The following is a 14,399-nucleotide window of genomic DNA, read 5'->3' as shown; positions in this document are numbered from 1 at the left end:
TGAACCACCAGCTTGTAGAGCAGAAGATTCTTGACAACCATCTTTTTTCATAAATTCTACTATTTAAGGACAGTATAGCCTTAATACAAATATTGAAGCAAAGTTCCCTTTTGTAGCCTTTCCCACCTAATTTTTTTAAACTGGTTTAGCGTCAAGCCCATGGCAACACAGGCCAGGGGCAGCCAAGCTGATAAATGAAGATACACTGATTATGAGACCAATAGAAGAGAATATATGTAGCTTGGATTGAACTGTTGAATCCTTGGTGCTATCTGTCCTTGGTTGTTTATGCAGACATTTTGTTACCAGACTATGTAACATCTTCAGTACTAGAACGATATAGGGTTTGGTCTCTGTTTATGTATAGAAGCTTGCACTGACAGAGTTGATGGGAGTGTTGTTTTTTCCTTCATAGTTCCTTGATTAGGCTGTTGTTTGCTGCTTGATTATCTTGGTATTAATCTTGGTGTTAATCCTTGTTTAGCTAGGTGATGATTGCTGGCAAGGAGCATTTTTAGCATTTTGTTTTCTTTTGTTTTCTTTTTAGTCCCTTTTAAATTATGTGTAAATGTCATTGTTTATTTCTATGTGCCTGTTGTTAAAGGGTGAGGCAAGGGAACCTAGTTCCATTAACAGAGCAATTCTGTCTGTCTGGAAAAGTACTAACCAGATGCCCAAGTACCATAAATTTGTTCATTAAATTTAGAAATAAGCAATGATGCTGATATTGGCTTAAACATAATTTAGAAAGGGAAATTAAGTATTAATGTTGATGTATTACATTGGATAAGATTTAAAAATACATACAAATACATACATACATTTTTAAAATATCTTCTTGCTTCAGTTTAACATGAGATTGCATATGAAAATTTATAAAATAAGTGGTTTTTTCTGTTCTAATTTTCATAATGTATTATTTTGTATTATGTTTACTTTTTTCTAATCTTCTCTAAGTAGTATGAAAGGAGTCCAAGAGTAGAGTGAAGATCTCTGTGTACAGTCTGTTGAAAAATTTATGTGTGTTTTTCACTTTAGTTTACTCTCAACATACTGATATAGTCAATCCCTGTATCCAGATCAGGGCAAGTATACATGTCAGTTAGCAAAAGATATAGCTTGATGCTTATATAATAAACATCAATAAGAGTTAACTAGCAACGGGGAACAATAGGAGAAAGAGAGAGATGGATGAAGAAGTAAGAAATAAAAATTAAAGAAGCAGAAGACTTCTTATCAACAATCTATATTATCTGCACCTATATATTGAAAGGGCAGACCACTGAAAATAATACTAAGAATATTTGGCATGGACAGACTTAAAAAGGAGTGGCCTTTGGTTATTCCAGCTTTAACCTTTTTTCTAGACATAACTGCAGTAGAAAGGAAGTAAGGCAGGTTAATCCTTCCTCTGTTCTGCATCATAAAGAAAAAAAATTTGGTGGACAGGAATGGTAGTCAACAGAACTGATAGTAATACATGCATTTCATTGACAGAAAATGCTGTGTAGCTTCAGATTGTGGAATATAAAGGCATAATTTACATATGTTAAGTCCAAATGGAAGTGAAATTAGAGAAAGAGTAAATGCTGCTGAGTATGGCATTTGTATGATGTGCTTTGCTAACACATAGTAATTTTATTGATTATGATGCTGTAGCTAAATGCAGTGCAAGCATAAATTAAAACAATAATTGAAACAGGAATATGATTAGTATTATAAAATATATGAAATATATTTAAATAACTTTTATGTAATTAAATTGAATATATATAAAATAAGGGGCTCTGAGCCAAACTGTCAGTGATATATTAACCTCTATATTTATTTCTTAAAAACAACTTCAGAAGGATTGACCCCAAAAAAATTGTAGTCGGGTTCTTTTTAGTTCTTGTTTTAACTTCAAATAGTCTGATTCTAAACATGCTGTGAAAAATGGGAAAAGGCCATTTATAGAAAGTGCTGCTTGCTGTGATGGATCCAGAGGGAAAAATTCAATCAGAGCCTAATGTTTTGTTCTTATTACTTTGCTCTTCCCCAAGTACCTTTTAGATCAGTTAAATCTTTACAAATATATTCTGTCATAATAGGATTCACTAAATTCAAATATTCTCAATTGATTCTATGCTATCAAAATTGGAGTCATTTCTTAGGGACCACATAGATAATGCTTATATGAATACATTTAAATGATTTCAAATCCTGCAGTCAAAGCCTTTGGGTTGTTTTTAACTTTCTTCTATCAATTAATAATTTGTTTTTTTTCGTTCCTAATGATTTTTCTCAATTATAAATTCAATTTCAATAAAAATTCAGTATCGGATGTACTAAAAAGTGTTGGCATGATGGCATGGTGAAAGTCAGTAGAATTTGTGATCCTTGAAACAGTTAAGTATATTTTTTTTTTGTTGGCTACCATGTTAATTTGATCTTTATAAAGAAGACAAAAAGAGATTTTAGTCTAGTGTGAAAGGAAGTCTCTGGATTTCAGAAATCAATGATTCTGATAATTGCCTAAGTGTTGAATGCTATGCATGAATAATGTAAGACAGTTTTGTGTAAATGTGCAAAAGTCAAGTCAAACTATCCTTGTAATGTGTCACATTGTCAATCGCAAGCAATTTTCAGTGTTTTCAGAAACCATCAGCAGCAATTTACAGGAAAGATGAGAGATGTTACCATACAGTATCTGATATTTTCTTGATTTAAACTTTCGTTAGGAAAAGCTGCTAACTCAGATATGGAATTTTAGTGAATATACGAAATTTAGTGGAATACTTTTTAAAGCTAGGCTTCATCTCTATGTTGGGATTGTTAAAAGCTCAGCACAAAAATTGATGTATAAAGATTTCCATTTTCAAGGACTATTAAATACAATTGTGTTTGGTATTTGCACAATGTGATGATGTATACTGACATTTTATACCACATTAATATCTTATTTAAATATCACCACTCAGAAAGACATGCCAATAGTTTGATGGTAAATGTTTCTGACAGCTTGTAAGAAAATAATACATGAAGAATTTATTTTATTATCCTTCTAGAGCTAATGGTCACAGTTCATTTAGAAACTCGGGGGGTTTTTATACAAAGAAGTCTTTTTACAGATGCGGGCAGATGGCAGTTGAAGACATTAGAGACACTGTTGGCTGAAGGGATTAATTTAACTTGGTTACAATATAATCAACTTCAAATGAGATGGAAAGAGGACCAAAAAATTGGTATTATGTTGCATGAGGAAGAATTGGTTAGACATATAAAAGAGAAAGATCCAATGCATATTAAAAGGCTTTACAATGTTTTGTTAGAAAGAGATTCAGAAACTGAATTGGTTAAAGATTGTATGATTAAGTGGGCACAGAATTTTGAAGAACCTTTGAAGTTGGAAACATGGGAAAAAATTTGGGTTCAGAATGTCAAATTTACACAGTCACAGAATTTGAGGGAAAATTTTTATAAAATGTTTTATAGATGGCATTTAGATCCTAAGAAATTGTCATGTATGTACCCTAATGTTCAGCCAAAATGTTGGAGATGTGATTGTTCAGACGCTACATATTATCATGTTTGGTGGACTTGCAGGAAAGTTAAAGTTTTCTGGATAAAAATTTGGTGGGTTATGCAGAATGTTTTGAAGAAAAAAATTCAATTTTCTCCACAATTGTGTTTACTGGGTATAGTTAAGGGTTTTACATTGGGTGAAACAAAGTTGATATTGTATATGATAACAGCAGCCAGATTATTGATAGGTAAATACTGGAAAAATGAAGCTTTGCCCACTGTCGAGGAATGGACTTTGAAGATGGCCAGTTTTGCAGAGATGGCGAAGATTTCAGCATATTTAAAAGATTACTCACAAGAGACTTATGAGTGGGAATGGAAAAAGTGGATAGATTATGTGCAGAACAAATATCAGACAGGGAAGTATAAAATAGCTTTTAATTGAAAATGTTATGTTAAGATAGAAATATTTTAATTTAGTTAAGATGAAAAATAATATAGGGGATGGAGGGGTTCAAGTTTTATATAAAGGGGGGTTTTTCTATGTGAGTATATTCTGTGGAAGTCCGGGGGGAGGGGAGAGTTAGGGAGGGTTAGGGAGGATGAGGTTGGGGAGTTTGGGGTGGGTTGAGGGGGGGTAATGGGTGAAAATGTGAAAATGTAATTGTAAAACTTTTGCAATTAAAAAAAAAAAAGAAATTTAGAGGGAAAAGTTCATTTAAACACCTTACATTAAGTTATTTTTAGAAGAGCCTTTCTAGGAGCTTGGGGAGGGCGAAAACGGCCTTCTCAACCCCCCGGAGGACATCCAGACACTGGAAATGGCCTGTTTGCTGGAAATTGGCAAACGGACCATTTCCGGCCTCTGGAGGGTCTCCAGGGAGTGGGGAAGGCCGCTAGAAAGGCTCTGGAGCCTGGGGAAGAGCAAAAAACAGGCCTTCCAGTTCCACTGGAAGTTGGCAAATAGGCCATTTCTGGCCTCCAGAGGGCCTCCGGGGGGATGGCGAAAGCTGTTTTTGCCCTTCCCATGCTCCTAGAAAGGCACTGGAGGCTGGGGAGAGAGAAAAATGGACTTTCCCCACCACCCCCCGAGGCCCTCCAGAGGCGGGAAACAGCCAGAAGGCCCAAAAATCAGCTGGCCGGTATGTGCATGCAGACCGGAACTGAGCTCACCGATATGGCTACATGTGCCACCTGTGGCATGCATGCCATAGGTTCGCCATCACGGATGTAGGTCATCCCTCAGGGTAAGTCAAAATAGTTTTACATCTATATCTGACTTAAAAGCAAAATTAAAATAGATCTAAAATATCAGTTGTATTTGGACTTATCTGTAATCATCTGCCAACGTTCTAAACCATTACTCCGCAAGATTTTTAAAAATTGGTTATCCAAGAATGCTGAAAAGAAACACATCAACATGGTTGCTCCTATCTTTATACAATAATGATTTATGAGCATCAGTAATTATATAAAGATCGCAAAAGTCTAACAAAACATTTTTACATTGTATTGCATTGGATATATCAAACTTTTTGAGAGTTCTTTCCTTCCATGCCTCTGCTATTAGTACATTTTGAAAAATGGCAAGACTTGTATCATTTTTCCTTGGCTGTAGGGAACATTTATCATCGGGAGCTGATAAAGAATGGCATTTTATAGACTTTCTGCCAGAAAATGGGAAGGGGCTTTTGTTAATAAAGTTAATCATTAACAGAATTGGAAACTAGGCTTTCTTAGCCAAAGATGCCATCTTCAATTTACAATCTGTTTGGGGGATTGTGAGGAAAAATCATTATCACACTTGTTATTATATTTCACACTCCATAGCCAGAATTATAAACATAGCTAATATTTGAGGCATGTGTTCTATCTGTAGAATTGATTTAAATGAACTTTTAATGACTTTAAGTAGCACACACATCATTCTTTGAAATAGGACATCTAACACTTAGATGTCACAGTTAAGAAAACCATATTGGATTAGTTTGGTTTTTACTTCCAAAAAGTTGTTCAAATAGGAAACTGCATTATTGTATATCAGATCCCTGGTTCATCAAGCTCAAGTATTTAATAGCTGGCAAAGATTTTCCAAGATTTCAGTCAGAACACTTTTCCATTGACCTGGGAGTTTAGCATACAAAGCATGTTCTTTGCAACTTAGGATCTTTTCCAAAAGCAGCCATCTCTTGGCATCTTAAAGACTACAAATTATGCTGACATATTTTTTCTCTCTCCATTACTTAGTTGAATTGTTGAATAAAAATAAAACATCTATTGTATCCCTTTTATATCTAAATAAGTAGCAAGAAACATAGGCCCTTTGATGACAGCTGCTGGATTTACATACACATACACACACGGGAAGGAGGAGGGGGAGAAGTACTTTCATGCTGTCCTATGATTGTTTTCTCCATTATAGTCCTCAGAATGTTAAGGTTTTCCCCTCATAAGCTAACAGTATATCTAACAGACCAACCAGCCAGGTCCACATATTTGTATGGTGGTGGTGAACTAGAAAACAAGGAGAAAGGTCAGCCATCTGCTCTGTTTATGAAGCTCATTGAAGTGATGAAAAGCTAGCCCAGTATCTTGAACACAAAGTAGTGAGAGACAAGTTGGTGAAATACGGTGAATGTTCCTTTAGTGGCCAGCCTACTAACGTGCAGTCCAGCACTCATGCTATAAAATTGACTTCACAGATAAAAGTTGGGCTGAATTAATTAAACTGAGCTAATGAAAGTTAATTGGCTTCTATTGTACAGAATGATATAGATCTCTACTGATGCTATAGAAAGCTATAGAATAGGCATTGTGTTGATCAATGCAAACTTGCACAAAACTGGTTGCAGATTGCTTGAATATATTATGACATTATACTCATTATTTTTCATGTTTTAATATTAAATTAAAAATCCTTTTCAGAGATCATCTAGTTCTGTACTAAATCTTTTCCCAGGTTTCTGGTTGGATGTTTATCACCCAGAAGGCATTGTGCAAATACTTTGTTTGTCCCTACTTGAAGTTTTATTGTGGTAGAAAAAAATATTACACTGGAAAAATGGTGGAAAAACAGAGGAGAATTATGAATGGAAAAACGATATCTTGCCTTACATGTATTTCCACTACTGAGGTCCCAATAAAAACTTTCCAAGATACATTTTACTACTACAATTTGAGATCCATTTTATAATCTACTTAATTTGTTTTAACTGCAAAATGAAATATAAAATGGCAACTCATTTGACAGTTGGAACATTATGTTTTTCCTTTTTTTTTTAATTTCCAGTAAATTTGACATCCAAATGTTGAAATTGGTAAAATTTGTTTTTAATAAAGATTTCTCCCTTTAACTCTTCCTTACTGAAGAGAACTTGTATTTTGATTGCATGCTGTCAGATTGCATGCTTTTAAAACCTTCATTCAAGATTTGAAGAGAAGAAAATGAATACCCTATTAAAAGTTCGGTTGTTCAGTACATTATGAGTAAGCCCAAAGAAATCTCATATACTTTTGAAGGCACTCAGAAGTATTCATTGTTGGAAATAAAGTAATGTTATTAGTAATAACTACATAGTTTAGGGAAGCTGCATTGCCTTTCGAGGTGGCATATATTGTTTACAATTGTGAACATGATTAAGAGATACAAAAATAAAGTTGATAACAACTCTCTGCCTGATTGCATATGTATTAAAACATTGTAAATATTAACAAATGTTAGCTACTGTGAATATACATTGAAACAACTAGAAAATATGGGAGGAAATAATATTCTGATTCATTTTCAAGGGAATTAGTTGTTAATATGTTTAGATTTTTATTTGTATACTAGCTGTGGCCCAGTCTGGTGCTTCCGCTGGGCTAAAAGAGTGAGGCTGAAGTTCCAAACTCTCCATGAACCTTTGGTGGGCGTGGCCAACTTGACGTCACATACTTTCATCAGTCACATGACGGCCCCCGAGCCACGCCTACCCAGCTGGTGATTAGGGCAGAGAACCAGTTGCTAAAAAACAATGGGAACCACAAAATCATCCCTCTCTGTCTCCCCCTCTCTCTTTGTATCTCTCTATGTCTCTCTCTCTCTCCCTTCTGTATCTCTCTATGTCTCTCTCTCTCTCTCTCCCCCTCTGAATCTCTCTATGTCTCTCTCCCCCTCTCTCTGTATCTCTCTATGTCTCTCTCTCCCCCCTTTGTATTTCTCTATGTGTTTCTCTTTCCCCCTCTCTCTGTATCTCTATTTCTCTCTCTCTTCCCCCTCTCTCTGTATCTCTCTCTGTTTCTCTCTCTCCCACCCTCTCTCTCTGTATCTCTGTATGTGTCTCTCCCCCCGTCTCTCTTATTTCTCTATCTCTCTCTCTTCCTCTCTCTTTGTTTATCTCTGTCTCTGGCCTGGCCTCTTCTGCATCCCCCGCCATCACCCTTACCTTTTCAGGCCAGGCCTTTGCAGCTCTCTGCACCCCAGCAGAAACTCGGGGGCCCCCTCCATCCTCCCTACACAGATGTTTTCTGGGGGCTTGATGGGAAGACACATAGCAGGGAAGGGAAGGGAGGGGGTGCAGTGGGGGTTCGAGGCTGGTTTGGGGCTTCCCGCCCGAAGGAAGAAAGTGGCAAAGCCAGGAGCCACGCACACCCCACTGGACCCCTGCTGCGCAGTTCTCCTCCCCCACCTGCCAAGGGCAGGGAAATGATTAAATCCCTGCTCTTCCAGGTGAAATGAAGGCGGGCTGGCCATCCTCCCTGCTGCCCATTTCCATCCCCTGAAGCCTCCCCGGAGCTCCTTTTCTGCAGGAGGCCAAAATTTTCGTGTAGGCTCCAGGAACTGTCAGAGTGCCCACCTGTGAATTAAAGGCAGCACTGGTCAAAGGCGACCCCGAGGCTCCAGTTGCCTCCATCTCCCGCTCACCGACTGGATTCGTATAGCGCCGGTTAGTGGCTGGTCTTCTGACCTTGGGGCCCATGGTAGTGCTGGGCCAGGTGCGATTCGGGCCAGGCAAGGGATGGAGGGTTCCAACTCGGCGGACCCAGACAGCCTCGTTGCCATGTGTTCTTTGGAGGGAGCCCTGAGAGCGGCTGGCGAGGGGGATGGGCAGCAACGACAGCGAGGCTAGTTCGTTGGGTGACCGGGGGAGGGGGAGGTCAGAGGCAGGCTTGGGCGGGCCCCGCCCAGCCCTAGAAGCGCCGGCTGTGAGGGCTTCCCGGCAGGGAGCCGGCTGCCTACCTGCCAAGCCTGGTGGCAGGATACGGCCCTTCCAAATGTGCAGTTTCTTGGAAGCAATATGGAGAGTCTAAATATAAGGAGCAGAAATCTGTTGAGCATAATCAGGGCTGGGAGGCTGCCATGTTGGTTTTACATTCAGCAGATGGCACTGTTTTTCAATGTTTGTCAATGCCTTTCAATGTTTTCCAATGTTTTTCATGTTTTTACCTGTGACAGGTGTGACATGTATATAATATAGATATATAAAAACACGCCCGTAGTCGAATGCAACATTGTATCAAAATTTGAAAGCAATCAGTGAATAACTTTCGGAGATGTGCGGTTATGTACAAACGGACATTTACATTTTTATTTATATAGATATAGAATGCACCAAACACACAAAATAATAGAGGGTCTCTTAAACTAAAATTAAATGCAAACATGAAATATAAAATGAAATTAAACCACCAATAACAAGTGACATCAGTGGAACAGAAACAAAAGGCATTCAAGTAAGTTAAAATTTAAAAAAATTGGAAAAAGAAATGAAATAGCCTTTAAAATGCCAAAAGTAATCTCAAAATAAGTTCGAGGTGAGCACTAAACTTATTCAACAGAAGAAGAAAGTCTCAAAAGATATATAAACCTTGAGATATATATTAGTATACAGTATGGAGAAGAAGATGGTTATTGCAGGGCAATATAATATCAGCACTCCTGTGTGACTGGATTCCAAACTTTGTACATGAATAATAATATTACTTAGACAATTCAACAATCACAAATAGAAGTAACTTTTTGAAATTCCCAGGTTTCTATTCCAGGTGAAATATTACAGAATGCAGATAGGCATTCATTTAAAACATGAAGTTCATGTTTTAAAGTGTACGTCCTGGAATTTCCTCTTAGGGGAATGTGGGAAGTTTTAATAGGCACCAGACTAGGTTCAAGAAGCACTTAAAACTGCTAGAGGAAAGTATCATTGATTTCTTATTTTGAAAACATAACATTCAATTGTTGTACTACTTTTTTTTTTTTTATTCTTAGGCACAAAATAAAATCAGGTGTTTGGTAGACAAGAAATAAGAGCTTGAAAGGTTTATAGTAATTGAACCGCAAATAGTTTTTAGCTTGTAAAATATTTGGGAAAATAAATTGAAAATTCAGTTAACTAAATTCATTAATTGGAAAGGGATGATGTATGTACTGTATGCATGGGCTAGAATTCACATGCTGTCCCAAACCTTGACTTTAGGGAGTTTACATTATAGTATTATGCAAGTTAATATAATGAAAGAAGATTAAACTAGAAGATCCAAAAGAGAAAAATAATCAGATATGTAATGATCTTACATATCATTGCCATAGTGATGTGGCAAATTTTATGTGGTATAAAATCTTCCTCTGGCATAATACCCTACTGTTGAATGGTTAAATTTCACACACACTGGTCATCCAAGAAAGTTGTTCAATCCATAATAACACTAATTCTGAAATTTGTATAAGGAAAGGTAACAGCACTTTGTGTGCCTTCGGCATTTAGTCATGCCTGTCACATAACCATGGAGACATCTTTGGACAGCGCTGGCTCTTTGGCTTTGAAACGGAGATGAGCACATCCCCTAGAGCTGGAAATGACTAGTACCCATATGCAGGGAACCTTTATCTTTATGAAGAAGATTCCATTGTTCTGACTTGGCAACAGCAACTTCCTGTGCTCAAAGCTGGAACCAGCTTTCTGTTTTCCTATAGTACTAAGAGTAGATTTAATAATAGTGTATCTAATTTTTCCACGTTAGTTTAAATCTGTGTCAACTTTGGCAATTTTAAGATGTGTAGATTCCAACACCCAGTGTTCCTCAGCCAGCATGCTGATTGGGGAATTCTGGGAGTTGAAGTCCACTTATCTTAAATTTGCTAAGATTGAGAAACACTGGTTTAAATACCCATGAGTTCTTTAATATTTTTCAGGTCAAAAATAAGTAACCCACTGTACTCTAAAATGGAAATAGCAATTAACAACCTAATTCATTTAAAAAAATGATAGGGAAATCATCCAGACAATTTTTCATTTTCAGCTATTGGGAAATTTAGCCTTAGTTACCTTTATGTCACTAAAGAAATAGTTGAGAAAGTAACCAGGAACCTGACCCTCATAGAGACCATAAAGTAAATTTTAAAAGCTCCAATGATCTGTACCACAGTAATAAATTTAAAGTTATAGGAACAACCATGTCATCTGAGAAACCATTTATAAGAGGTTCTTGTGTTAAATGTCAAAACCGATTACTGGAACTATCTGCTCTGCCCTTCCATGTTAATATAGTGGAAACATTGTTCCCACGTTAACAGATAAGAAATATCATTGGGTTTGGAAAATTGCATTAACTGAGTTTATAGGATATAGTAATGAGAGACAAAAGAGATCATTAACCTGACTACAGAATAGAACAAAAAGAACTTTAGAAGTGTGTCAGGCATTGTTCTTTACATCATCAGTCTCTGGGTAAGTCTAAGTGCGAGTGGGATTTGCAGCAGGAATAAGAGAACTGTTGTTCATGCATATTTATATCAAAATGAAAACAATGAGAAAACTGAAGTAGAAATAGGTTAGGAGAATGGAACCTGCTCTTCTGTATTCCATAGATAAGGTTGTTATACAGCATCCTGTATTTAACACATGAGAGAGACAAATGCTTTATTTATTCCCTGGACCCGGCTGTATTAGCAAATTACCGTCCGGTCTCTAACTTTTGCTTTGTGGCGAAGGTTGTTGAGAGTGTGGTGGCATGACAGTACCTGGATGAAGCTGTCTATCTGGACCCTTACCAGTCAGGCTTCAGACAGGGGTACAGCATGGAAACGGCATTGGTCGCATTGGTGGATGATCTCTGGAGGGCTCGGGACAGAGGTTGTTCCTCTGTTCTAGTCCTATTAGATCTCTCAGTGGCTTTTGATACCATCGACCATGGTATCATGCTGCAGCGGTTGAGGGGGTTAGGAATAGGAGGCACCGTGTTGCGGTGGTTCCCCTCCTTCCTCTCCGACCGCTCGCAGTTTGTTTTGGCAGGGGGGCAAAGATCGACCTCGAGGCGCCTCGCTTAGGGGGTGCTGCAAGGGTCGGTCCTCTCGCCCCTTCTGTTCAACATTTATGTGAAGCCACTGGATGAGATCATCCATGATTTTGGGGTGAGGGTACATCAGTACACTGATGCCGCTCAGTTGTACATCTCCATCCCAGACCACCCCAATGATGCCCTTGACGTGATGTCCTGCTGCCTGGAGGCCGTACGGGTCTGGATGGGGAGAAATAGGCTCAGACTCAACCCTTCCAAGACCAAGTAGCTGTGGCTACTGGCATCCCGGTATAGTCAGCTGATGCCATTGCTGTCTATAGGGGATGAATCTTTACCCCCCACAGAGAGGGCTCACAATCTGGGCATCCTCCTGGATGCACAGCTGTCTTTAGAAGAGCATATGACGGCCGTGGCCAGGGGGACTTTCTATCAGGTTCACCTGATTTGCCAGTTGCGTCCCTTTCTCGACTGGGATGCCTTGCGCACAGTCACTCACGCCCTTGTTACCTCCCGGCTGGACTACTGTAATGCTCACTACATGGGGCTCCCTTTGAAGAGCACTCGGAGGCTCCAGCTGTTCCAGAATGCGGCCGTGCGGGTAATTATGGGTGCAACTCGTTGCGCCCATGTAACACCTCTCCTGCACAAGCTGCACTGGCTCCCAGTGGATGGGAAGTCTAGAAGATTTGCAAGACAAGGATGATATCAAATACAAACATGCAGAGATGTAATATATGTTGAAGTTTCCCTGAACATTTTTAAAGGTTATTTTAAGTATATTTGTTTTATGGACCCATGATACGAATCTTTTTTTTTCCTGATGCAGCCAAGTAGCTGCACAAACCTGAAGCATACTAAGGAACAAAGTATTACTGGCACTGTTTGGATTTGCACTTATTGTGAAGCCTGCCTAGTGTGGTATAATGTATTAGCCTTGCTCTAGTCACATTCATGTAAATACCTACATGAATATATATTTACATGACTGTGACTCATTCAGTATCAAAACAGACAATATTAGCTTTAGTAAAATAAAAGAATAAATATGTAAAATATGCATATAAGTTAACATTTTTCCACAATTTGGGAATATTTATAATCAGATTCCATAAGTTAACATTTTTCCACAATTTGGGAATATTTATAATCAGATTCCACAGACTGACATGCATTTTCTTTGGTCATCACACAGAAACATCTTACATAGTGCTGTAATAAGAGACTTTGTGATGAATAAGACGAGAATGTTCACAATATTCAGTTAGTCATGTGTGAATTGTTTTAATTTTGTACATGACTGTAGATCTATTTGGTGTGCACCATTAAAAATTTTAAGAGTAAATTTATAATGTTTAGTTGAATACTACAGTTATACTATCTCTTATAAAATAAGTGTTACAGTATAAGTGTGCATTTGTGGAAAATATAACTGATAATTAGGGCTAGACCCTAATTTTTTTCTTAGGGATTGAAAGGAAACCTTGCTCCATTCTCATTCCTGTTATCTGACAGATTTACTAAAATAGAGTAGTATATAATATTCTGGATGCCAATATGTTGAGTTGCTTTAGAACAAGGTTCCCTTAGCTGATCAATATTAACCCCCAAGATTTATAGTGTTAGAATATCCAAAGAATCAATGTTGTTGTTGTTGTTATTATTATTATTATGGTTGGTTAAATAGTCAGCTAGATGTTTAAATTGGATTGGGCATTTTTATCAAATCATTCTCAAGGAACTAGGATATATTATTATTACATTACTATTCCAAGGTTATTCTAGGATTCTTAGCTTTATGTTAGCTGCAGAGACAGAAAAGGAAAGCCAATATTTAATAGGCAATAAAGCAATGGAAAGAATAATGAATTGTCTAATTCGGAAAACACTTTTTAGTTAATATACTTTGATAGCCATACTACGAACATTACCAAATCTTATGACTATGCATTTGTAAAAGAAACCCGCAGTAGTAACAACAATAATATTTAGATCACGAAAGAGAAAGTAATAAATGTAAAGTTTAAATATTCAAAAACCAAATAACTTTTTAAAAGGAATTTGTATCACTGCCTCTATTAAAAAATGCAATGTATTGGGTGAGACCTAGCAATTTTTGTAGCTATCTCATTGAGTAATAGCATTTCAGAATTTCATGCATGCGTGAAACACGGCTAAGCTCCAAGGAACCCACAGTTATTTCACGAAACATGAAATAGTCCATATTCTATTTTAACAGTTGCTTCTATTTTTTTCAATTTTACATTTTATTGGCATTACACTACTCCAGGGACAGTAATGACAGAAGATGGTGAGATATAGAATGTGACTCTAAATTAATACAATTTTGTCATGTTATATTATGTAGCATATAATTAAGTTCCATGCAGACGATCAAAATCAAGGAAACAAAAACTACCAGATTTTATTAAGGTATTTATAATGCTAGTTCAGAATAAACACTGAATCCTGGAAACTATAAAAAGAATTCCTCTTCTTCATTAATAGTAAGTTAATCAAGGTAGCATCTTTTTGAAAGTTTTGAAGCCTTTTTCTCAGGCTTCTCTCCACCTGGTGTAAGTTGCCATTTGTGAAACAAACTGTTAATTTACTGTTTTTTC

General features: G+C 37.3%; 1 protein-coding gene across 1 annotated transcript in view; it reads left to right on the top strand.

Annotated features, from left to right (window-relative positions):
• The window catches only part of NKAIN3 (sodium/potassium transporting ATPase interacting 3), a 131,245-nt gene that overhangs the window by 58,381 nt on the left and 58,465 nt on the right, over nt 1–14,399 (top strand). The window lies entirely within an intron of this gene.

The sequence above is a fragment of the Pituophis catenifer genome, unplaced genomic scaffold (assembly GCF_029215685.1).
Source record: "Pituophis catenifer annectens isolate HBS135680 unplaced genomic scaffold, rPitCat1.0.hap2 SCAF_3, whole genome shotgun sequence".
NCBI classification, from domain to species: domain Eukaryota; kingdom Metazoa; phylum Chordata; class Lepidosauria; order Squamata; family Colubridae; genus Pituophis; species Pituophis catenifer.
This window is presented reverse-complemented; position numbering and strand designations above follow the sequence as displayed.